General features: G+C 45.7%; 1 protein-coding gene across 3 annotated transcripts in view; it reads left to right on the plus strand.

Moving 5' to 3' along the window:
* The first annotated feature begins 14,818 nt into the window (after positions 1-14,818).
* The window catches only part of TAOK1 (TAO kinase 1), a 59,325-nt gene continuing 48,897 nt past the window's right edge, over positions 14,819-25,246 (plus strand). Inside the window, exon 1 of one of the 3 annotated variants that reach the window (XM_006032845.3) lies at positions 14,819-15,184. The gene's annotated coding sequence lies outside the window, so the exon portion shown is untranslated. Of the gene's footprint in view, positions 15,185-16,388; positions 17,033-25,246 lie in introns of those variants that run through there. The other 2 variants (XM_025214567.1, XM_025214565.1) reach the window with 2 other exon arrangements.

The raw sequence follows: 25,246 nt of genomic DNA on the forward strand, positions 1-25,246 counted from the left end.
GGGCGTCCCTCCCTCCCTCCCCCGGGCTGCGACCACTGAGCAGCGCTGCCCGCCCGCCCGCCGGGCCTGTGTGCGCGCGTGAGTGTGTGCATGTGTGTGTCACTGCCGGGCCGTGCTGGTGTCAACGTGATTGTGTCACTGTGCTTGTGTGTGTGTGTGCACGCCTGGGGCCGGCCCCTGCCTGCAAACGGGGGTTGGAAGGTTGGAGGCGAGCCGCTTCTCCTCCCATCCGCATCCCTCAAACCTGCGAGTGTGCGCGCGCGCGCGTGTGTGTGTGTGAAACCGGTGCATGAGTGTGCAGGTGCGTCTGGAACCTGTGTGTGTCAGTGGGTGTGATTGTGCATGTGTGCGCGCCTGAAACCTCTGCGTGTGTGTGTGTCAGTGGGTGTGATTGTGCATGTGTGCGCGCCTGAAACCTCTGCGTGTGTGTGTGTCAGTGGGTGTGATTGTGCATGTGTGCGCGCCTGAAACCTCTGTGCTGGTGGGTGTGATTGTGCATGTGTGTCTAAAAACTGCATGTGAGCACATCTCTGTGTGTGCATCAGTGAATGCGGTTGTGCACACGCGCTGCATGCGTGCAAAACCTGTGCAGGCATGCACGCGTGCTGGCGCGTGTGATTGTGTGCACGACACCTATGTGTGCATCTCCATGTGTCAGTGGGTGAGATATGTGCATGTGACACCTGTACATGCACACGTGTCAGGTGTGATTGTGTGCACAGTGTGCATGTGTGAAACTGCATGCACATGTGTCAGGTGTGGTTGTGTGTGCATGGCGCATGTGTGAAACTGCACATGTGTCAGGTGTGGTTGTGTGTGCATGGCGCATGTGTGAAACTGCATGCCCACGTCTCAGGTGTGGTTGTGCATGGCGCATGTGTGAAACTGCACACGTCTCAGGTGTGGTTGTGCATGGCTGGCGCATGTGTGAAACTGCATGCCCACGTGTCAGGTGTGGTTGTGCATGGCGCATGTGTGAAACTGCACACGTGTCAGGTGTGATTGTGCATGGCGCATGTGTGAAACTGCATGCACACGTGTCAGGTGTGAGTGTGTGCATGGCGCATGTGTGAAACTGCACGTGTCAGGTGTGGTTGTGTGCATGGCGCATGTGTGAAACTGCATGCACACATGTCAGGTGTGGTTGTGTGCACGGTGCATTTGTGAAACCTGTGCGCGTGTCTGTTACAATCGGGTGTGATTGTGTGCGCGCGCAAAACCCAGGCGTACGTGTGCGTGTGTGTCCATGGGCGTGCTTGGGCACGCGTGTGCGTGCATGTATGTCAGTAGGGGCCACTGCGTGCGTGCGGGCGTGCGACGCTGCCAGCCTTGCTGGTGCTCCTGGGGCTTGCCCTGGTCTGGCAGAAATGGAGGTGGAGGCAGCTGCCGAAGGAAGGCAGCACCTTGGAGGCCGCTTCCCTGCGCTGCTGCTGCGCTGGTGGGAGGCTGGGCAGGAGAGGCAGACAAATAGATGTGCTTTAAAGGGCTGGTATTTTAAACCGCTTCTGGAATATGACAATGTTGTCGGCCTGGAGAGAACCGGGCTTTGCTTGTTTCTGTAGAAGACGCCTAGTATTTATTGTGCTTCTGTCTCCTGTTTGTCACCGCAGCGAGTCATCGATTAGGTGGCATTTGTGGCTGACTTGGTTAAATAGCCACTGCATGAACAGAGCTGAGCAAACTGTCCTTCACCTTTGACTATATTGTGTTTTTTGAGTCAGGTTCCCCCCCCCCTCCCCCCCCCTTGTGTCAAGGACAGTCTCATAAGAAGTTGCCGGCAGGTTTGAATCCTTAATATGAAGGCCATTTGTAGTGCTTGTGCCATCGTTATCCTTGTTTTGGATTTTTTTTAAATATATATGTGCATGTAGATTTCTTTTGGGAATGTGTCGAATGAAAGTGTTTCCAAAATGTCATCCCCGACGGGTAGTAGCGTAGCTTGTGGCACAGTGTAGAGCAAAGGCTACAGGGGTCTTCTCTGCTTGAAAAATAGCTTTGGTGTGCTCCGTGCTGATGTAACAGTGAAGATGTTCCCAAAGCAGGGGAAAATGATGGTGCATTTTGGTCCTGGAGCTGTGTGCTTGTGCTCCTGCTGCAGGAGAGCAGAGCAGCTCTTCCTAGTGCAGTGTAAGTGGTTCTATATATATTTCTTTCAAAATAAACGTGATCCTCTTCATTCCCCTTGTCCCTGTTTATATTGACTGTGGTGCAGCTTCTGCTACTTTTATCCAAGGACAAACATAACTGGCTTGAGCTTTCCTGCTAGGTTATTCACAACATCGTGCTAGTTTCTGCTGGCATGTTTGCCCTGTTTTTAGAGCTCTTCTTCCTTGTGTATGCCCATTCAAACATGTTGATAAACTTGAATCTTAATTTGCCCTCTGAACTTGAGAGAAGGTTTCTCGTTTTGTTTTTCCTCCTGCGATGCGGCTGTCTCCGGAAGGTGAGAGTGGTTTGGGAAGATCTGGTTTTGACATGCTAGCCTTCTTAAAATAAAGGGAAAGGCTTCAAATCTGGTCATTTTTGCTGTTAGTAAAGCTAACATGAAGTTGCGTGTGCTAGGGTGAACGAGGTCCTGAGTTCAACTTACAAGTGGATGTTATGTTTCCTTCCCTATACGTTTTGTCAGTTATCTAGCTTGGAGAATTTTCTTTAGATGTTGACTTGTTTGTAAATAGTCATTCCATTGATGTACCTTTTAATCTTCGGCCGGCGTGTTTATCATACTGCAGTTGTCGCTTGAATAAAATGTTTTAAAAAGAAGCGGTAGGACAGGCAAACAGAATTAGCGGACGGGACGAGAGGAGGGAAAATCAACTAACATGCTAATAATTACATCTTCAGATGTCTCCTCATACTGCGTTTCCTGTAATGTAGACTTTGGAGAACAATAGATAAGGCCCAGAATTGAAGGCTTTTGTTTTGAAGATAGAGTAGGTGGTTGGCCATGCAGTAACTGGTGTTGCACCACTGACCAAGTGTATTCTCTGCATGTGCACTTAAGTATTTGGCCACTTTAGGGCTGAATGGGTCTAGACAAGGCTCCGCGTAGTGACTCTCCCTAGGAAAGGAAGGCTGGGAGCAGTGCTGCCCTTGCTCCTTCACCCCCCACCTAAGCACATCTTTGTGCCTCTTGAACCAGATGAGCGTACAGTTCATTTGGAGAATATTTCTGCCATGTGTTGAGCAGACATTTCACAACAGCTTTTTTTTTTTTCTAAAGGAAGAAGACATTAGGATCGTCTTGTGTCAAACTACAACCAAAAATGGTGGAAAGACTTTGACAAATGCTGTTAACTACTTTTCCTTGCAGTGTAGCATCATGGCCCCTTGCTTGCCTGCCCAGCTCATTGTCTGGAACAATTTTCTGTGGTCTTCCTCTCGACACTCGCAGCACATAAGTGCACTTATATGTGGCTGCCCAAATCCAAAGCTGTGTTTGGTACAGGTTGCGGCCTCTGATCTGCTCCCAATTTATGGCTGGGCTTCTATTTCTCCTAGGACTATGCTGTGTGGTAGCTTCCTGAAGCACCCTTTCAGCAAGAGGGCTCCCAAGCTTAGCTCTGGACTCATTTTGTTCATTTTGCAGGCCTGTAAGATTTTTGTCTGCACGCAATGAATCCCCAGTGATTGCCATCAAGTCTCAGGCACAGGCAGCTCATGCCTTCATTGAACCCTGGTTGAGAAGGGTTTAGCTGTAAGTATATAGAGGGCCAAGTTAATACCTGTTGTGGAAGAGCAGCTCAGTGTTTTTTAACAGTTGTCCATGTCTATAGTAGTGGCCAGATACCTCACTCCTGATCAACCTGTTACAGGAGGAAATCTTGGTGGATGCAATTTGTCATGCACTGACAACACCTGACTAGGTTTAAACAACTGACCGAATACCTGAGCAGAAAAGGTGGTGTTACAGCACCCCTGTCTTCAATATGTGTGCAGCAGAAGAAACAAAAAAAGCTGATCTCCACCACCATGATTTCAGTGGCGGAGGTGAGACTGGGGAGCAAGATGGAAAGAGCACCAGGATGAAGGAGCAGAGAATCACCAATCTCCTCCTGCTCGGGGACTCAAGCGCAGGGAACCCGTCCTGTGAAAACAGTTTGCTGCATAAAGGTGTACTGTTAGCTTTTATAGGGGAAAACAGTCTATAATGCTGAGGGGAAAACTGTATATGCCATCAGCATTTTGAATACTATATCCTTTTCTCTCTATTTAAGCAGTAGTGTGCCATGCAGTGCACACCAGAAATGGGGAGGGGGATGCTGCCCCCATCTTAAGGGACTTAACAGCATAACTAGAGAGCAGAATTGGTGCCACAAATGTTGTTTCTTAATTTTTTTTGATTTTGTTATCAACCTCTGACAGTATTTGCCTCTTTCCATTGGTCAGTTGAGAATTTCTCTTTGTAATTTGCTAAAATTTGAGGCAGCCTTTCAGTTTTTGAGATGCTGCAGAATCTGAGTGTCAGTTCTTGGTTTATTTGCCAGAAGACGTGACAGCACAACCCTTATGAACATAAAATTGCCCAGACTGCAGTTGTCTTTGTCAGCCGCCAGAAGTTGTGCTGGTTGAACTAGAATCATTTTTAAAATGGATGTAAACTGATGCGTGTTCCTTTGCGGACCTGCGTAAAGAGGTCACTCTTTACCTGCTCTTATCTCAGTCTAGCTTTCTGCAAGAGATTTAACTTGTATTTTTTTAAGTCTAGTTAACCCAAGGCAAGCCCTGTTGTGTCCAAGCTTCAGATTCTCAGGCTTCGTAGGGTTGGCCTTTGGAGGAAGGAAGACTTTATGGATAGGGCAGTAGCCCTGGACGCCAAGTTCAATTTCCTGCTCTACTAGGAGATTCCCTTGCAATTTAAGGCAAGTCACAAAGCCCAGATGCCTAAAGGAGTTTAGCTGCCTAACTTCACTGGGAGATGCATGGCTGAATAGTTCTCGTAGATGGCGAAACACCTTTGGGGTTCTGGCCCTTCATCTCTCTGACCCACAGTTCTCCTCGTGCAGACCTGAAAGACTGGTGACTTCTTTGGTGGCGGGCTAGTGTGAAGGTGTGTACGTTGAAGGCTGTGCTGCTCAGGTGCTTGAGGCCTGCGTTGGATAGAGAGATGGGGCCCTCGGGCTATTCAAGGTAATGTTTGGCTATTGTGAACAGGCAGTAGCTCTTGCTGTTGTGCCTGTGGTATTGCTTGCCCAAAGACAGGTTCCTCTTCATCCCCAGTTTAGTTAGTGGAGCATTAGTGTATGTTGAACAATGTCTTCACAACAGAAAAAAAAAAGAAACTTGAGTTATTTTTAAATGGAAGCTGATACTTTGGGGAAAGAACACAAAACATCCTGGAGCTCTCAAGTTGTGAAATGTGCCGTTCTCTGCATCTGTGACCTACCACTGACTCCAGCTAGAAATGTTGACACCTGTGCAGGTAATTCTGTTATAGTAAAACATGGTGTGCAGGCTAAAGAGGGTTTGGTTTTTTTCCTTGGTTCTGTAAAATAGCTTCATTTGAGGAATATGCAAGACTTATTTTCAGGAGAGTGCTCTAATGGCATTTGTGCTAATGATTTCTCTGAATTTAATCAAAGCCTTAGCTGTATGTTGGTAATGTTAAGCTATGTTCGGAAAACGCGCATGGGTGTTTTGTATCGATTGAGAGATTTTACCTATAGTTTTGAGACCAAAAGTCAATGTGTGTTACGCCTCAATTCTTAGAACAGCACTTTGGAAAGTAAAGCAGTCTTTACTTTTTTTGCATCTCAAGAAGTAAACTTAAAAGACTTCTTTCAGAGCCAGCCCCCACTTGCCAGGAATCAGAAGACGCAACCCTTTCAAGTGGGCAGAGTCCCAGGGGATCAGCTTTTCCCAGCCTTCCCATACTCCGTTGCTGGTTCGTATAACAGTCCTTCCCTGCTCGCCAGCCTTGATTCCTGAGATAACCCACTGCACCCCACTGAAGGAGGAGTTCAGATCCAGCAGGATGCAAAACTGGAGCATGTGAAGAAGGGTAGGATGAAGGAGAATGGGCTCCTTGCCCCAGGGACGACAGCTCAGCATTTGCTCCGTCCATGTGTTTGAATCAGTCCTTCCTATCATCCAGAAATCCCCCTTTTTTTTTTTTTTTTTTCTGGCAGTGTCACGCTATAGCAGCAGCAGCCCCGAGCTTATTATCTTCCTCCCCAAGAGTTGAATTGTACTTGAGCTCCTTGGGGGCTCTCTGTTTACATGGTCTTACACATGTTGGTTATCACGGTGTCCCCTCCCCTTTCTCAGCATAGAATGCCGATCTCTCTCTTCGGTCCCCTTTTAATTGTTGACTATTATGCCCTCGAGCCCAGGAGAGCAGGAGAGAGGTTATCTGAGGAATTGGTGCTAATGCTGCTTCACAGACAGGCCACTGGAGTACAGTGAGGGGTGTAGTACATCTCTCTCCCTGGGAAACCATAAATTACTAGTGCTCCTGAAGCTTGGTCTCGGAGCCAGTGCAACATGGGTTGTTTTTAGTACTAGCCTCGCTGGCAGTTGTCAGTGGTATTAACTCCTCCTACTTTCTACTTCTTCCCCCAGGGAGTCGCAAACCTGTCTGAGAAAGAAGGCTATAGGCATATCACTCTGTTAAGTTTGGCTATCCCTTGCTTTTCCACCGCTTCTGTGAATACTTGGGCTGTTTTTTGAAGGCAGGTACGTGTTAGGATCTTTGGTTTTTATTGCTATGTAGAAAAGCAGCCGAGTTTAATGGCAGTTGTTAAAATCAGTTGTGGGGCTCCCAGGACACTGATGGGACTAAACAGTGCTATAAATATCTTCCATGACACTGATGGGACTAAACAGTGCTATAAATACGTTCCAGAGCTGTTCTTTGGCTACAGTAGTGCTTGGTGAAAGCATGGTTTTATAATCCATTCATGACATGGTTTGGCCATGTCTGCATGGATAAAGTGCCTGTCGAAACTTTAATAAGTTGAATAAAACACAGTGAGATAAGCGTGCAGGGAGGAATCCCTGTAGTTGTGCTGGGCCTGCAGCGCTCTCTTTAGGAGTCCCCCCAAGGGACTGAGAGAGAATCTGAGAGCCTTCCATTACCAAGAACCATGAGAGATGCCCCAGATACACCTGGGCAGGTGCAGACGTAGTAACATATAGGTAGGGGCTTGGTGTGAGGATACTCCTATCTGGGCTTGGCTAGCTGCATAGTGTAGATATGATATGATATAACCATAGTTTCTCAGAAGAGGGCAAGAACTATGGTTCCTGCCCCTTAGGGTGGAAAAGCACCCAGGTCTTGTTGCCCCTTTTGGCTGCTGGAAGGGGAAGGAGCTACCTCAGAAACAGATCCCATTCTTACCTGTCTCCTTACTGCATGCAGGGTCTGTCTGCCTGGCAGTCTTGAAAACAACTGCAGTACTGGTAATGTCTGAGCTGCTGCTTGGGAAGCCTGTGCCTGGAGATCTGGGCACTTGCACAATAAGTAGGCAGATGCTGCTCACGAAGACATCGCTGTATAACTTGATATTCAGGAATTCACAGCTGTACATGCTGTAAACTTCCTTTTGGGAGGTGCAGAGGGACTGACTGGCAGAAGTTGATGTCTGAGGCCTAGCCTATACTGGGTGGGGAGGTTTGCTGGCTGGTAGCAGCTTCTGGTGGCTCAATACAGCTGTTCTTCATCGACTACAGCAAGGTGCATTGGGCACCCTGGGAAGGCAGAACTGCCAAAGGGAACAGGCCTCCCTGAAGAATGCATAAATCTTGCTACTGGTGTTGGCTGCGCGGTGGAAGCAGAAGACTTTTTCTGTTGCAGAGGTGATGTAGTCCTGCCAGCGGAAAGGAGGAGTGTGTCCACACAACAGCTTTGAATGTGGACACACATGAAGTTTTGCAAGCAGAACTAGGCTGTGGGGCCCACCAAAAAGACCTGCTGCAGTGGACCAAGTGTGGAGGTCTTTATCATCCACTGGTGGCTCATTCTAGATGCTTTGAAGAAAGCTATAAGAAGCCCTGCATTGGGCGGGGTGGGATGAGGCATTCTCCATGAAGTCTTTCCACTGCAGGTTGGTTTAAGTGCCAAGACACAAAGCCAAAGAAAGGTTTATACAGCACTCGCAAGCCGAAAGGAGGCAGATGGATTTTTCAAATGCTTAGTAGAGCACCATAAGCATCTATAGCTTTGTCTACCCAGCGATAGGCTACTAACAGACATGTGAATGCAGGGAGCCTAGTTTATATTCCTAACAATGTTCTTTACTACTAGTGATGATTGACAACCTGTTAAGAAAATGAACGTGAAAACTAGCACAGAAGGCTGTGCTTATAGTCTAGAGATCGGACAAAGCCTGCAGACATTTCTTAAATTGCCCGTTGTGTTGATTGTCAACCAGTGGCAGTGATAGTGAAGGCTTTTTGCCAGTGTCTTGACTACTCTGTTGTCTGGGGTAGTTAACTACCTGCAGCTGGTTTACCTACCTGCTTCTGTCACTGGTCCCTTTACAGTGGTGGTAGCCATGGGTGGGAAACTCTGATGAGTAAGACTGAAGAGGGAGAAGGTGATTTGGTCACCTGTGTGTTTGCCTCTTGTCTCCAAGTGAAGACTTGGGGCTTGTCTAAACACAAGAAGCTGTGCTAGCCCAACTTTACTTACCTTTGCCCTGATTTAATTGCACTGGTTTAATAGTAATGAGGTGTGCTTTTGAAAAGTTTCAGTACAGCTCTACCAGCAAACCCTCCAAGAGCAGCTGCACCTCTCACAACCACAAAAGTGCTCTTGCTGACATAGTTTATGGTAGTTCCTCAAGTGAAATTAGCTATACTGGCAAAAGTACCTTCACCTTGTGGGTTGGGCTTGTAGATCTGACCTCCTTAAATATCTTGGAAGTTGATGCCAGAGTGATTATAAGAAAACCCCTGTCTTGGACGTGTCAAGCATCACTGGCAGTGGAAGGAAGAAGGAAACTTCAACAAACACTTGTTTTCATCGCAGCATCACCGAGCTCCCTGCAAAACCAGAAAATCTCGGTAAAACTTTTGTTACCGAATTGTGACCAGCGAGAATGGAACGTGGATGCGGACTGAAAAGGGAAGGATAACGTTTTGAAAAACCAGAACTCGTTAAGCAGCAGTGATCTAGTGCACGTTCTTGAGGCACTGTTGAGGATTTTAATGACTGAATCTGTCACTTGTTAAAAAGGATATGACAAGTGATTTTTTGATATATGGTAACTTTTCATATCATCTTGGAAAATATAGGCTTTCAGTTTTACTTAAGGTGATTAGCTAGATTTTTGGATATGTTAATATCCCCTTCTGCAGCTTAAAATTGGATACTCATGGCCTGACTCTGCAGGCTGCCCCTGGCAAGCCCTGGCATTGAGCTCCAGGGTCCTTCCATGCCAGTCAACAAATGAAATCAGGGCCTCTTACTCATTTGGGAGCCTGTCATATTCCCCCACTGGGCTTGCATGGATGAAAGAAAAATATTTAATTTCCTCATTGCCTGTAAGTTAGTACAACCAGTGTACATTTTTGTAGCTATTTTAAGTATTTTTGATATTTAAATACAAATGCACGTCAGGAAGTGCTAATATTGATGCGACATGAAATGATAATGTGAAAAGTAGAAATTTCTAAGGCAGCTAGAATCTGGGAAGGTTACTAATCTTCATTGCAGTGCTTTTGTCATTCTAATTTTCCCCAGTTTGACAAGATGATGATGATGGTGATGATTTCATCCAAAGAGCTCACAGAGAGATCAGCATCCATTTTTCCATCTGTAAAATGGAGGGAAGTGACCTGTACAAGGTCACCCTGCTACTCAGTGGAAGTGCTGAGAATTAAATCAAGGTACTAACCCAGTGCCCTGACGCCCCAGGCCACATGGCCTCCCAGGTAGTGTGATGGGGACTGTGAAAGTAAAGGTCATGTCTTACGTTCACAGCCCCGTTTCTGGTGTACAGCAGAGATGGTGCGAGGGCCTCTGAAAAGTAGGGCCATCCACCCTTTCAGATCCTAGGGCTTGGGTTCACTTCCTGGTTGTAATGCAGAACAGAGCCTATTCTGTTTTCTGGTAATAGTTCTGTGATGATTTTTGTCTTATATCCTTGCAGTTCCACAGAGTTGATAATTTAGCTAGCTTAATCATGAGGTTTTTGCCAGGATGGTAGATGAGCTGTGATCTGTCGCCTCCTTTGCTATGCTCGTCTTTAAAACAAACCTGAGAGGGATTCTTCAGTTAATCCTTGGTCATGCTGGTCCTCAAACCCGCTGAGGAGCAAACTGTGTCCTTGTACAGACATTCAGTTTCTCCTGGGAGAGTCACTGCACTCCCAGGAGAAGCCATGAGTGTACAGATGTTGTCTTTTTCTCCCAGAGTAAAAAGAGCCACTCCAGGACAAACCAACCTGGGAACAACCAGGGTTAAGTCACTCTCAGGAGAGTTTCTCCCAGGAGAGCGAATGTCTGTACGTGCTGAGAGTCCTTCATTCTGTCAGCGCTTACACCAAACAGAGCGATGGGGCTGTTTGCAGAGTGAAGATACTCCTGGGCATGTGGCTTTGCAAGTCTGGACCTGCACCTCAGAATTTGCCCTGCGAGTCCTGTGGGAGCAGAACCTGTCCTTTTACCAGCTGTGCCAGAGCCGCGTTGGTATCCTAATCAGAACTGCAGTGGAAGTCGGTAAGGATGCTGGTGATTTCAGGGCCCTCCTGCAGGCTCCCTGAGCTGTCCGGTGACAGGAGAGGTATGAGGTCTTGCTCCCCCATTTTCAGCACACTGCAGACTTGCAGCATTGGAGCTGGAGTAGCCTGTATTGCTTTGCCTTGTGCATTGCAAGGCCCCTCTGTTTACACAAGTCATTGGAGAGGTGTGCGGCAAGGGCTGGTATTTGTGGCCTAGGTGCACTGTTTGCATTGTAGTTCTCCCTTTGCTGGCTCATTTTCTGCTTTGGGGTCAAGGAGCATCTCGCGGTTCAGTTTGGTCATGGGTAGCACTTTTCTTTCCTCCAAATTGGGCTCACTTTTCCTTGTCCTTCCCTCTCCGCATATGGAAAACAATCCATCATTCTCTTCACAACAGCCTTTTACATATGGGAAGACCTGTTGTCACGGCCCCCCCTGAGCCTTCCCTTTGCTAGACTAAACAAACCCGATTCCGTCAGCTTTTCCGCCCAGGTCATGTTTTCCAACCCCCTTATCATTCCTGTTGCTCTTCAGTGGATCCTTTCTAATGCATCTGCATCACTTTTAAAGTAAAATGTCGAGAAGTGGACCTAGGGATCCACTGGAGCCCCGCAGGACTGTGAATGCAGAATCTCACTGTTATCTGAGCTCCGTCAGGTGCGTCATGCAGCATTTCTGGAGGAGGCCGCAGCAGCCTCAAGACAAGTTCAGGGCTGGTGCAAGAAAGCCTGCAAGGGATACCTGTTCTGCAGCTCTTTCCCGGGCTGGTCTCGAACAAGAGGTGGTTGGCTGATTGATGTGGTCTTCGGAGTATGGCTCCTAAGTTAATTACAAGACTTAATTTGTTTTGCTCGGTTGAGAAATAAAATTTATTATGACCTCATTGAAGTATTACTCTGAAGCACGCAGTCAACTAAGCCTTCCAGCTGAGGATCGGTGCAGTTATAAGCGTGGCGGTGTTAGTTTTATCTCAAAATACCCCCCCAAAAAATCAGCAGATGCTTTTGGGTGATCTGGAAGCTGCTGTCCTGTGCAGTAATACTTGCCAAAGCCACAAAACGGTGTTGTCCCCCCCACACCCTCCCAAATCCAGATTTTGTTTGCTGCGCGCAGTTGCTGCTTTGGGTTTCAAGCAAAGATTGCATGTGTGGGCCAGGGAGTGTCCAGCACGCTGGGTCCCGAGCTTGACCGGGGCCTTCTATCACTGCTACAGATGCAGAATTGTAAGGAGTTTACTATTCAAAACATGTTATCATTGAGCTTTCCTGTCATGTTAATCTGACTGGTTCAAGTATTGCATGAACTATAAATTTGCTTGTGGCGTGGAATAGTCAACTTGCATTCTCCCGTCTGGGGTTCTCCCTTACACTAATGAGTACAGACAATCTATGCAAACCTCTTCCCTACAGAAAACAGACTTTCCTCTTTTAGTATATCATTTTTTTTATGCCTCCATATTCAGTAACCCTCCTCTTTTTCTGGCATTACATATTCTGCAGGCCATGCTAGGAAGGTCCTCTTTAAAATGCTTGCATCATATCAAAGGAATCTTTCTGTGGGGCCTTTAAGTAGTGGCAGTTTCAAACCTACATTGTTTCAAACGAGTTTATTGTTTTTAGCCTTTTATTACATTTTGATTACAGCAAGAGCCGCTCACCTCTATAAAAACAAATACAAAATGTATTCTGCAAATAAACAGTGATTATAATGCAGCAGGAAGGGTGCTTGCAAGCAGTGGATGTGTGGCTCTGCCTGCTTGCTGGATGAATATGATAAAAGGTTTAAACTGCTTTTTAGATGGGGGAAAAAAGTTTGTTTTGTCCTAGAAACATGAGGAAAAGCACATCTCACCCTCCCTGGTTTGTTTTTTTTCTGGGGATCTTTTTTGAGGGCCAGATTCCAGGTGGAAATCTGTCTTCCAGAGTGTTGGAGAGTTGGTTCATAAAGGAAGTAACCCGAGAGTTGGAAAGCCTTTGATGAAAAGCTCCCTCCCTTCCATTTGCTGAAGTTTTGCTTTCTTTAATTATGACATCACATGAACATGCAAATTCCCCAGTCCAGCATCTTCCACGAAAACAATGCAGAGGAGACAAGACCTGCATGTCTAATGTGAAAAACAAGCAAACCTGATTCCTCCGCTTCCTCCTATTTTTTGTGGAAGAAGCTTTCAAGCTCACTTTATGCAGCGGCAGTTGATACAAAGGAGACATGCACAGCGGTTTCTTCTGCAGTTCTTGCTACTGGGTTCTCCAAAATAAAATCAGAAGAATAAGAAATCTGTTGCTTTTGTCTTTTGCTGCAGTGTTTAACAGCCCATGGTAACATAAAGGATGGAGGCTAGATAGGATGGCATAGTTATTAATGGGCCCCTTATAAAACATCTATTCTTTTTGGATTTTAGGGTTCTCCTGTCTTTAAGCAGGCTTCTTCCTTCATCTTACTCCGCAGTTTACTTGTAAAGAGGTGAATAAGCAGCACGCCGGTGTGCTGTTCCTCTCCTGGTAACATCCTCCAGAAGGACGCTCCTCTTCACGCGTGCCTTAATATCAGAGTGTACTAACCCCAGCCTTCTCTAAGATTCAGCCAGGTTCAAAGGAGCTGCCAAAACCAACGGCTAGAAGCTAGTTTTGTTCTCAGTAAGGAACGTCTTGGTTCCCTATCGTCTTCCTCACTCAGTCGGAGCGTTATCTCTGTGTAGTAGTAGCTCACCATTATGAACTAATGCTTTGGTTATACACGCGCGTAAGGGCTTGCCTGGTGCAGATGCTTTGATGCTTCCAGGCCTGAGCTCTAACTTCTAGTCTCTTTGGATCAAATCTCCTTCTGACACTGACTGGGCTAAATATCTACAAGCAGTGTGGGCAAGGGGCTAGCTTCCTCCTGCATGCTGCAGCCACTGGTAGCTAAAGGATCTCACCTAGATGCAGTAAGGGCATCTGGCTAATGAGGAATATTACTGCTGATGGTCCTTGTCCTGATATTTTCAAGAACCTCATTTTGTTCTATGGTCGGTGTCGTCTCCCCCCCCCCCCCCCGGCACAAGAAAGTACTGTTTCTTGCTTCTTGAGGTCTCAGTTGTACCCTGTCCAGCTGAGCATGTGGGTGAATTGAATGCTTTATTGGGGAGCAGACAGGGTTCTTCGGGTAAATCCTGTATCTTTTATTAGACCAACTCAAATATTGGGGGAGCAGTTTGTCTCAGTTCTCCGGTTGGTTGTCAGGGCAGCCACTACCCAGGGTATCAGGAGATTGTCCTACTTTCCTCTCTCACATCCGAGAGCCTCAGAACTTCGTACAGCGGACACCTGACATTCGTTCCCTTTGTGCTCTGGCCAACAGGCACAGCCAGCCAACAGATCCTCTTTTAATAAAGGAAATGTTACTTGAAACTTGAGTGTTTTTCTCTCTGTCAGCTTCTGTTGGAAAGCAGAAAGCCTAATCCACTCTTCTGAACTGCTAAAAGAACAGAGACGTCAAATTGCTGGGTATGAAATTATGCTGCTTGTTCATTTACCAGCAGGAAATGGTGTGTAAGAGGTTTTGGATCCTACAAAGAGCATTCGTCTTTGTGTGCGCAAATTTAGCACTCGCCGAAGGTGTCAGGTTGACAGGCTCAGAGATGGTGGAGGCTGGAATTTTACTTATCCTCAGAGCAGGTATGGTGCAGGCTGTGATAATGTGAGATTCCTCATCTCGAGCCACTACATCCCTGGTACCCTTCAGAGACCGCCTCTAGAGGCAAGAAGCTTGCTCGTTCTACATTCCTGCCAAATTGTCCTTTCTGCTGGAAAGAGCCCGGGGGGGTTAATGCAGTTAATGCCAACTCTGGTGGTGGTTTTTATGATGGATGCCTATCTTCAGAGGCGGACATAGACATCATCTTGCTCCTTCCATATATGCTGGAGCAGGAGCTACTTTCAGTCACCTCCCATTGGGGCTGGATTCAGACTGGTGAGATGAAAGGTTCCATATCTCGCTTTTGCAACCCGCTGAGTAACGCAGCCCCCATAAAAGAGGTTTCAACACTGTTCCTCCTGGTGCTAGGAGATACTGCTTAGGCAGAATGTGATAGAGCTAATTGGTGCCACTGCCTTGAGTGAGCTTGACGCTGTGTGGCAACTTGAAAAAAAAAACATAAAACTTCACATTAGCTTATGTACATGTCTCGCCTTTTATCCCAGGCCTCGAAGCACTTTACATCTTCTGAAGGAGGTCAGGCTGCATGGCGTCTGGTGTGCAGAACTGGGAGTCATGCAGAAGCCCTTAGCAGTGCTAAGAAAACTGGGATTGAAGAAGCAGCAGGAGAAGGCTGGAGGTGTCCGTTTGTTATTTTCACACCCTCCCACCCAAGCTCTTTGTGGGGTCTGCACGCCGTGCTGATGCAGTGGAGCTCCTTCCTCTTTACGTTGGCTTCCAGAGGCACCTGGCAGTGGAGATGAGGCTGGCAGAAGGACTCCCATGACATTGCATTGTCCTGGAGACTGTAGCAGGGAGCAAGAGGCCCTAGATATTGTGGAGAGGCATGTGGCATCTCTTATCTTCCAGTAATCCATGTAGTTGAGTAGGGGTGGGAGCCCTGAGAGAGAGAGACAGCTCAAGGCTACGAGTCTAGGCTGCCCAGTTCCCCTTTATTGCCGCAGGTGGCAATAAAGCAGCCAAGGGGGTCTATTCCAGGCTCTGGGGACTCTCAGTCTACTGAGTTCAGGTAGGATTGGAGTGAATGTTAAAACTCCTTTTAGATTGGATAGTATTTTAGAAAGGAAATTGTTTTAGTTGAACTCTTCCGTGCCCATTTCTTCTTTATTGGGAAAGTCTTCTTTAATGCTCCCTCTAATTTGTCTTGTTACCAGTCTGCATCATCTACTGTTATGAATAAAATATATTTCCTTCATAAAAGGATTTTATAGGTGAAGTGAATGAACATTTCTGTGCTTGCTTTCTCTTTTCTTCTGCACTTGATTTGCATATATTTCATACTCTTGCCGTATCCTAAATTAGATTCCGATCTATGTACAGTTACTCAAATGGGTAACATTGCTCGCGGGAAGTTCCATAAGAGTCTCTTTCTGCAGTGGCTTTTGGGTTAGTATCTGGAGTAATAGATCAGACTTGGTACGGGAGTGTGGCCATGGGATTTGCTGTGGAAGGGGGTGGTGTCCTCCATGCATTCTCCATTTTTTAAATTTTAATTTTTAAAAATTAAATGTAATTGATGCTGAATTTCTTCTCTGCCGCATCCATATGCCATAGAATTGGGGCTTAGCTTGCTGTGGAAAGCACAGGGACTTCATTGTTACTGAGGCAGATGCTTGGACAGCAGTCAGGAAGGATGCACAAGGCTGCAGGTAGTTAGGTAGGATGGGTAATAAAGTTATTAAAAGGTAAAACCTCCAAAGTCCATGTGGCTTTCCCCACCGTCTGCATGGTGAGGCTGGGCTCTGCCAGCGCACAGGAGGGTGTGAGGAAGGAGTGCAGAATTAATGCCAATTGTTGCCCCACTGGCTGAGGGGTTGGGATTACTTGGGGCCTTGCTGCATTATTTTCACTAGGAGGAATAAATAGTTATATGAATCAGGCATTTCTTTGCTGTAGATCTGCTTATTTGCTGAGAATGATCACAACTTTGTTTCCCTGAATGCAGAAACAAAGGGCAGGTGGGTTCCTCGGCCATTCTCACTTGGTCTTTGCTGGCTTTCTCTTGCAGGTTTGCGCTGGGTCCTAGGGAAATCCATCACACAGCTCAACTCTGCTCAGATTTTGCCGTGCAGTTGATTGCCTTGGGCGGTAGTGTCTTTTGTCTCTAGCTATCATTCTCCATAAAGAGGCTTGATTGCACCTTCCATTCACCATGAAAGAAATGTGATTAGCACACCCATTGGCTTTGACCAGATCTGTGATTGCCTTTGATCAGACTTGCTTGATGGCGGCCATTATCACCTTCCAGCATAATAATATTTTAACAAACTTTTCTCTGCAATGGGATCTCTTAATGTGTTGCTCAAAGGCCACTTCTATGCTAAGAGAATGACCCTCTTGTCACAATGATTGTCAGCAGCTCAAACTCCCCCAGCCAGATCCAAAAGCTGGTGTTGACAACAGTTTAAATGTAAGTATAGAAGATGACACCATTTTCAGCTGTCTTGAAAGCCTAATTGAGAACATGTTCTACCAGGTCTCAGCCAAACTTCCCTTAAGCCATTTTGTCCAATCTATTCTAGCAGTTGCTAATTTTTCATGTTAGCTGGGATAGGGATCATTGCTGATATATTCCTTTTGTTCATCTCCCTACTGTGAATGAGTCTGGAGAGCTTTTGGACTGAGGAATTCTGCCCCCCAGGTCTTGATTCTGCAAAGAACATGAAATAAAGGTGAGCCGTTGGGGGCCGGGTGCGACCCTACTTGAGCTGCAATTGCCCATTTCATTCTTATAACACTTTACAATTTTGGCTCTGTGCATTTTGGTAACTTAGAATCCTCCCTTTATCTCTTTAGTCCAGATAAAGGCAACACAGTTCCTGTTATCCAGGTTCTTCCAATTGGTAAAGCCAGTATATAACATTATTTAATGACTTCTGAAAATAATTCCAGCACAATTTTGGCCTGTATACCCTGGGTCTCAGAGTGCACTGATTGAACATTGTTTGAGCATTGTTTCACAAGCAGTTCCATCAAGTCTAGACGGTGGTCTGCATCTTTGAGTCCTTATTTTTAGGATAATTATTAATGCCCCAAAATGGGAAAGGAGCCAGCTCATCTTTTCTCCAGAAAGAACCTGCTATACACTTAAAAATAAACAGTTGGTGCATTCATTTGCATCATTTTTGTATGTACAATGACATATTGACTTAATCTGTCTGAGAGGAAGTTTAAGCACCGACATGCCAGAGTCCCTGATTTGATTAGTATTTTAGTGAACCTTCTGTGCAAAGAGATCTGATGTGTTTACTGAATATATTCCATCGAAAGTAATTTCACTCTTCAGTCCTATAAGTACTTGCAGGTGTTGCTATTAAAAGAGCATGTAAATCTGAGCATAATTCTGACTCGTATGCTTTCGTCTTATCTCTTTTTTCTTATGTCCATCAATTTGATATAGGGAGGAAAAACAAATGAGAGAGAGAGAGAGGTTAGCTTGGGGGAGATGGTTTCACCTTAGTCCTTTGTCCTGCTTCTTCCTCTGTGTGTGTGTGTCAAGCAGGGGTGGGCAATTATTTGGGCTGGAGGGCCACTTACAGAGTTGCGGTGAGCTGTTGTGGGCCAGGAGGGGTGTTGACCTGGGAGGGGGGCAATTGATCTTATCTGTCCCTGGGCCCATCTGCCTCACACGCACCACCGGTGGCTGGATGGAGTGGGCTGGCAGGGTCTTTATGGAGACTGCCCTGTGACCCCTGTGGGCAGGGTGTGCTTAGTTGAGTGGATGAGATTGGCCTGCAGGTTCCTGGGCATGGGACCAGAATTGCAGGGCAGTGACAGCGCGGGGCTGGGGCCCAAGGCAGAGCCATGGTCCGTTCCCACACGTCCCTGCCCATGGAACTGGTGCCCGTCACAGGGATATGCAGGGAGCGGATTGCAGCTCTGCCCTGGGTCCCGTCCCGCGCTGTCACCACGCCGCGATCCCGACCTGCTCCTGGATGCTACTCCCTGCCCACCCACAGTCCCATCACATCTGCCTGGCAGGGGTCCATGGAGACCCTGCCTACCTGGTCTCTTCATCTGGTGCCCCTGGCAGTGGGTGCTCTGTAGTCTGGCTGTGGCTGCTGGGCTGAGTGAGTCGCCGCTATGGGGATATCAGGAAGCCGAGTGCGGCCACTGTGACACCCTGGCCCTGCCACACACCAAGGGTCGTCGGGACCAGCTGCATGTGCCATAGCCCGGGCTTGCCCCCATACCTGGGCCAGGTGGGGCCGAGGGCTGGATATAATCCCTTTGTAGGCTGGATTTTGCTCACTCCCATTGTAAAGCATCTAATGGGGCTTTGCTCCCATTATTGCTACTGCAATATCAGTATTTAAAACTATGTGCACTATCAGCTGCGTACCATTGAGAGGCATTCAAAGGTTAGCACAAGGCATGTAAAATCATGGTTTTCATTCACATCTGAATGAATCCAGAGCGTGTCTAACAGCATGCCGCTTGTTTGTCTCTTTTCTGTTACTCAAAATTTGAATGACCCTTGTACTTATAAATTTGAGACTATTTTAACACCCTGGTTTAAAAAATACATTGGTCCTGGTGTGTTTACACAAAATCATATCTACTTAAGCTGAGCAAAGAAAACCTGAAAATAAAATCAAATCATTTGGCGTGCATGTTAAAAACTTGCTAATAGTTCTTGGACTGATGGGAATCTTGTGTTGAGCAGTAATACGATTAAATGGATTAAAGCATCTTGAGAAAATACAGCAAACGGGGACTATTTTGGGCCAAGAACTGTACCAAAATAGCGCTGGATATGGCTAAATGTTGAGATCGTGTTCTCTGCTCTCAAATCACGCTCGTACTTTCTGGTACATAGCAGAATACATCGACAACCGTTACTTGGTAAGCCCCAAACCTGTAATGAAGGTGAATTCAAGAAAGCAGGTCGTAGTGGCTGTTTCATGCTTTGCCTTGGGGTGTTATGTTGCTCCAGAGCGTTCACAGTTCATATGAAAGCGGCATCAAAGCTACTGCAATAAACCTTTATTTTTGGTAAAATTATAAGTTAACATTTACATTTCTTCAAGGCTGAATGTCTGATTCTTGGGGAGGTGGAAGTACCCCATATTTCCAAGACAGGATTTAAAGAAGCCAATATTGCTTTGTTTGCTTGCAGTTGTGTTTCAGGACGCCTCATGAGCATGGATTTTAACCGGGAGTGCATGGCTCTTGGAGTGACTACCCTTGTTTCAAATAGGATTTCAAGATGCAATGTTAGTTCGTGTCGGTTAAAAGCTGTTAACGTATCCTAAGAACTTTTTTTTCGAGGCATGTGCTGCCTTTGACCTGTGTTAAACTGCTCGATTTGGAAAGCATAGCTCTCCCTGGTGTTGTACCAGCTAGTGTCCTTTAATACCATTTCTTAAAGTGGAGAATGTGCTGAGCCTAGGCAGGGCAAGCGATGTTTGAAAACACACGAGTTGGCATGGGTCATCCCGGGACTGTCTCTGAGGCCTCGGAGTCAGCTAACCATTTTTGTACATGGCTTGTCTTGGCCTTGCTTGATGCAGGCTGCTGTTGTGGTCATAGGAGGTCAATCGCACAAGACAGTACATTTGAAAACCATCCCTAGGTTTCCAGTCCAGACAAGCCCATAAACTATCAAGCTCTTCACTACCCAGGACCTCCTTACACGATCTTTTTTGCTCATTCTTGTTCATTAAGATCTCTGTTTAGAGAAATTCCCGTAGTTCTTGATGATTTGGAAGTGAGCATTCATCATTCTCTCTATTGCTATTCACTTGCTGCTTAAGAGATCTCTCTCAACATTGTTAGACAGAGAGAAATGTGGCCAAAAATGTTGTCATTATGAGAGACTAACCTTGCAGATAGAGAATAGAAAACACCAGGACTGAAGAGCCCAGGTAGTTGAGTGTGGAGGAGGCTTGGGATTTCTTTAAGTCAAAGGTGCAAAAGCTCTCTGGAGCTTGTACCCCAGGCAAGGGGAAAAACTTGAAGGGAAGGTTTCTAACCTAACTGGCTGAATAACCATCTCACCTGCACTTAGGAGTAAGGGGCCAGCCCAGATGGAGCAGGAAAGGGGATTTTTCCGGGAAGGAAATTCTCTTGGAATCTGGATGTAGTGTGGGGAAAGGACAGTTGCCAGAGTTGAACTAAATTCATTTTCAAGGAAATCAAAGCAGATACAAAACGGCTTTTCAGTCCTATTAATTTCAGTATTAAACGCACTGCTTAAACTGATTCAGGGGAGTATGCTGAATTGTGTGGGAAATGGCCTGTTTTCAGTTTTTTACACTTCGTTAACAGGATGGCTTCACTCAGAGCTTGCACTCATCCTCTGCTCAGCTGGTCTCCCCTCCTTGAGGCTCCCTGATACTCCGAACACCTTGCTTCTAATAGTAGCCTTAACATCGCCTGGGCCTACCCGGTCTTAGTGCTGCTAATAGCACAGTACTGACAAGACGTGATGAGCTGGAAGGATCTCCCCTCGTCTCTCCAATTGCCGAAGGAGCCCACTGTATGGGTCTTAAGTGATGGCTGGACTTCAGTAAAGCCTTTGACATGGAGTCACGTGGGAAATCAGAATTGAGTGTGCGTGTAAGGAGCCGACTACAAGGAAGTCACCAATAGGTTGTATTGAAAAAGCATGCTGGGGCTGGAGGGCAGGTTCTCATGTAGTTGCTCAAGGATCGGTCTCATTTTTATCAGTGACCTTGGCACAAAAAGTAGGAGCGTGCCAATGAAATGTGCTGATAACACAGTTGGGAGGCTCTGTCAGTACAGCGGAGGATTTAAATATCCTACAGGAAGGACTGGGTGAACTTGAGGACTGTAGTCCTCTAAATGGGATGAAATCTTAATGCTACCAAGTGCTCAAACTAGCACTGAGGGACTCGTACAAAGCATCTCTAAAAAGCTGGCAGCTCAGCGGTTGGAAAAGACGGAGGACAAGAGAGACCTGGGCATGCAAGTTGATCAGAGGATGACTGTGAGCCACCAGTGTGATGTGGCTGTGAAAGTCGGCGTGATTGTAGCGTGCTTCAGGTCAAGCACTTTGGGTAGAGGTAGATACGTGTTACTGTAATTGGACAAGTTAATGGTGAACCTGTATCTGCAGTACTATGGCATGGTGCTGGTCTCCCCCCAGCACAAGACAGATGAATTCAAACTGGAGCAGTGAGATCAGGGAGCTGAGAGCTGTTTTATGAACATAGACTAAAAGGCAGCAGCTTGTTTAGTCTAAGCAGAATAAAGGCCAAGAAGGGGATATGATTGCTGCCTACAAATATATTGGGGTTAAAATCACCAGGCAAGGCTTTCCATCAGACATAATGACATTGTTCCAAATGAAATGCAGTCTTTGTTGCCATCTTGAGATGCCCTAATAACTATTAAAAACAGCAGAGACAAATGGAAAGGATGCAGAGAAGGAATCCAGCCCTGGTGAACTTGTTGGGGATGTGTTTTTTTCCACTAGGCAAAAAGGAGAACAAAGGCAGGGTTTGTTTTTGATGCACCCTCTCACCATATGTTATTTAGTAAGTTGTTCTGTTGGGTCATGTGAGGATAGGAGTGCTAAATACTCCACTTGAGCTGGACTAAAGCAGGACCGATTGCCTTTTCTTTATCACAGCCAAGGAGAGGTGTTGTAGAAATGTGTGGAACCGTAGCTGCTCGATGTACTCCTCCTATGGACGCTGATAAGTGACTAGAATAGATCAACTCTTCTTTCTGGACCCTCTAAAAACTACATCACTCCTTGCCAAATGTATGCTACCATTCATGAGCCCACTTGCTTAACTCAAGTTTATGCAAGCAGGTACGTCCCCTTGCGCTCTTCCCACCGTCTCCTTCCCACAGGTCCTTTATTTCTTTATAAAGGACCAAAATAGCCTTTCATGGTGGTCGGTCTGTTTTATATGGCTTTTTCTGCGTTTGAACAATATCGAAGGCATATATAAGCATTAGTAGCACGTAGTAAAATACTTTTTCCTACTGTCTTTATGGCCTGCCAATAATCTTTTTCTCAGTGCAGTAGTAGTTAACACACTTTAATAACTGCTATGTCAACTGGACCACTATTTTTTCACAACCGAGGAAACATTTTTTGAAGAAAAAAAGGATGTTTGTTTGATCCCATTAGGGAGGATAGAGATAATAAAAATTGTCATCCTGAATCAAGCCAATAGTCTGTCTAGTCAAATGCTCTGTCTCTGGCAGTGGGAAGTACCAGATGCTTCACAGGAGATACTAGAAACACTGTAAAGGTATCCTACTTAATTTCTTTGTGACTGTTCCCATCCTCATGAATGTCTGATTTTTTTTTTTTAATTTTTTTTTTAATTACTAGTCTTAGCCTTGATGCCATGTTACAGTGAGTTCTGTAAATTATTTTTTTAATCCTAATATCAATATTAATTTGCTGCTTTCTGAATTTGACAGAATGTCTCTTGTCCTTATAACTTGAGAGGTAAATAGGACCATTGAGCTGTCCTTTTCATGCCATTCTTTCTTTTCACCATTTTCTCTCTGAATCTTGCTGTCTTCGTAGTTTATTTTATGGCTGCGACCTTGTCTTGCTACCCATCTCGGAGCCTCTTCTGTTCACCTAGTTTTTTGTAGGCTCCTCTGAAGTTCTTTGCAGTTTCCAGTAGTGCTCGCTGAGCTAAATCATTCTGTGTCATCTGCAAATTGTCACCTTACTCTTTCTCTCTCTTTCCAGATCACTGGGATGTGCATTACACAGTGTCAGGACAGATCCTTGTGTCGCCCCACCACTGGTCATCTGTTCTGTTCTGAAAATTAACCCTTCAGTCCTCCATGCGTTCTTTCATGTAGACTCTAATCCTGGTTTAGATTAAGGATGTTCCCCACATCCCAGGTATCAAAGACCTGCGGCACGGAAATATGATTTAGTTTTTCACTAATATCTTTGCCCTCCGTAACTGCTGCCCTTTCTGCCTGGTATCGGAGCAGACTCCCTGACTTCCTGCTTCAGTCATTTATTTGTTTTTAAGCCTCTGAGTATTTGATCCTCCGGTTCCTTCTTAACTTCTGTAATTTCCACTTTATCTTTTTTTTCCAGACACAGTTTGTTTCTTCTGATTAGCTTCTCTTTGGTTGGTTTGCCTTTTTGGGAGGACACTTAGTTAGGCTGAAGGACCTTCATTGAGGTGCTCCAGTTCATTGGGATTTGCTGTTCTTTTTGACTCTGTGAACTTTTGGGCTCAGTTTAGGATTTTAATTTTCTCACTTTTTCAATTTAGGGTCTTTTTGATCAACTTCCTCCCTTCGGCCCTCTCTGATTCTAGTACTGCAGTGCTAGTTTGGGGTGAGATTCTGTTTCCCCAAAGGTATCTAGCTTGATTACACTGTGAACCTTGTTGTGCAGTATCCATACAGACCCATACAGTGGGCTCCTTCGGCAGTTGGAGAGACGAGGGGAGATCCTTCCAGCTCATCACGTCTTGTCAGTACTGTGCTATTAGCAGCACTAAGACCGGGTAGGCCCAGGCGATGTTAAGGCTACTATTAGAAGCAAGGTGTTTGCCAACTCTGAATCTGTTCCAGGAGGTTTCCAGAACACCAACATGCCCACGACACACAGTGCGAACGTGCCCGCATGCTTGTGTAGATCAGTGATGGATTACAGTACGTAGACTTCACATCAGGAAGACAAATGCACGTGACTACTACATTTTTAAAAACCCACTGGACTACTGTATAAATTGGATTCAACATTTAATATTTATTTTAATGAATGCCCTGTCATTCATCTCCTGGGTGACTGAGAAGTCTCCTGAAGATTTATATCTAATTCCTGCAGACTCCAGGGCAATCCTGGAGGGTTGTCAGCCCTTGCAGCGGCTGAAGTAGTAGTAGTAGGACACAAACTATAGTACACAAAGTAGAAGTAGGACACAAACCTGAAGTCATGAATTAACCACCCCCTTTTGTACACTCCTGACATGAGTTGCTCCAAGGAGCAGTTGCTTAAGTTTCAGGAAAACGTTTCTCTGAACTTGAGTGCCATCACATTTGCCTGGTTTACACGCGGGGGGGTTGACAATATAGCCTGTTAGGCTTTTACTAACCAACCTCTGAATTGTTCACTTGGAGTCCTTTTCCCAACAAGGAAGCTAGCGATATGACCTTGCAGATGTGCTAGTATTCTTGTGGCTTCTGATCAAAGGAGAGGCAAGGGGAAAATTGGAAGGAGGATGTGGCCACGGGGGTTGGCTACAGCTCTTTGGGACTGGACATCAAATGTCTACTAAGCCCATCCTCTTATGTAGCAGTGGGAAAATACTTGACAACTACAGTGTACTTCATGAATTGCAAGAAATAGGGAGGTGCTTTTCAGTTTCCCTGTTACCAGTTTAAAGCTGGCCTTGATGGGTGAACACACTGCAAGTACCACCAGTGAAGCAGTTCAGGAATCGTTAAGGAAAATTCCTATTGAATGCAAGTCTGCATAAGTTTGTGCTTCCTGCAGTGAAATGAATAAAGCTGTATCCTCAAATTATTGGGTAAACCTTAAATGTAGGGTCACTTGATTCTGATTTTGATTTTTTAAACCATGAATAAAGAAAAACAAATGCAAGGTGCTGACTTGTTAAGTGTATTGGCAATGTTTGTTGGTTGATGAAGGGTTATGATTAGCACCTTGTCTCATTTTCCTAATGTGACTGATGCTATAGCCGTTATCTTCAAGACTTTTGATTAACAGCAGCATACTGGAGCAGAGTTTCAAAGAACTTTGAGGAACGACGTCTTAGTGCATCTCTAAAACTGGTATATGCAAAAAAGCTCACTCCAAAGGATTTCTCTTTAACTCAGTGGTTCTGTTAATTAATTAGAGGAGTTGTCCCCCTGCTTGTAAAAATTGAAAATATTCTAGAAATAGTGAAATAAGGGAAAGA

The sequence above is a fragment of the Alligator sinensis genome, unplaced genomic scaffold (genome assembly GCF_000455745.1).
Source record: "Alligator sinensis unplaced genomic scaffold, ASM45574v1 scaffold1244_1, whole genome shotgun sequence".
Classification (NCBI taxonomy): Eukaryota; Metazoa; Chordata; order Crocodylia; family Alligatoridae; genus Alligator; species Alligator sinensis.